We start from the raw sequence: 1,039 nt of genomic DNA on the forward strand, positions 1-1,039 counted from the left end.
GTCCTGCAGTGTGACTTCTCATACGACGACCCATCAAATTATCATAGTTTAGAGCTAGAGATTTCTTTGTAGTCACCATTTCAATCCCACATCATTGACTGGTGATATAAAACTCCGGACTAGTTTTTTTGTAGTTGCGTGCATCCGTTTTTAACGCACCTTGACTATCGTACAGTCTGACATTAATGACATCTTAGATCTTACAGTGTGACATGGCTTACAACGGGGATCATGTTCATAGAGTGTGACTAAGAACAATCATAAAGGACTATTATAAATCGGACAGTGTGCACCTGGCCTAAATTCACCCATGCATAATCTCGCTCTCCCTCTTTAGTCTGCTATCAATGGCTCAAGCTTCCGTAACTACACCCTTAAAAATAAAGGTGTCAGAAAGAGACAAAATGGGGTTTTCAGAGTTATGCCACAGGCCTAGAAGAACCATTTTTGGGTTCCCTAAAGAACCGTTTTGTGAAAGGTTCTTTAAAGAACCATTATATAGTCTAATGAACCGTTCTGCACTACAGAGGACATTTTGTGCAATGGAAACGTCCTTTGGATATTAAAGGTTCTTCATGGAAACATACACCTCGCCAAATCATCTTTATTTTTAAGAACTTAAATGAAGGTTTGGAATTGGCAATGTAGGCGTGGGGAAAAAAATTAGTCCCACACAAGAGTGTTTTACAAAAACCTGACAAATGTCTTGAAATACAACATCTGAACAATGTTTTGAGGTGTGGTATAAGCGGAATAATTGATTGTTTTGTTGAATTATTAAAAATAATGCTCACCCGAGGTGTTACGCCCATGCCGTGAGTATTATTTTCAAACATTTCAAAAGCTTGTTAAAACTAACTTACCATCTCGCTTATAACATAGAATGAATATACAGAAAGTGCTTTAACAAAAAGTTAAAGAAAATGCTGAAAAATATATTAAATACATAATGTAAATTCCATTGTTTGCGTTATTTTCCTGTGCTGAATCCTGTAAACAGACTCCAAACATCAGAAGCAATCAACTCGATGCAATTTTT

The sequence above is a fragment of the Pseudorasbora parva genome, chromosome 25, assembly GCF_024679245.1.
Source record: "Pseudorasbora parva isolate DD20220531a chromosome 25, ASM2467924v1, whole genome shotgun sequence".
Lineage (NCBI taxonomy): Eukaryota > Metazoa > Chordata > Actinopteri > Cypriniformes > Gobionidae > Pseudorasbora > Pseudorasbora parva.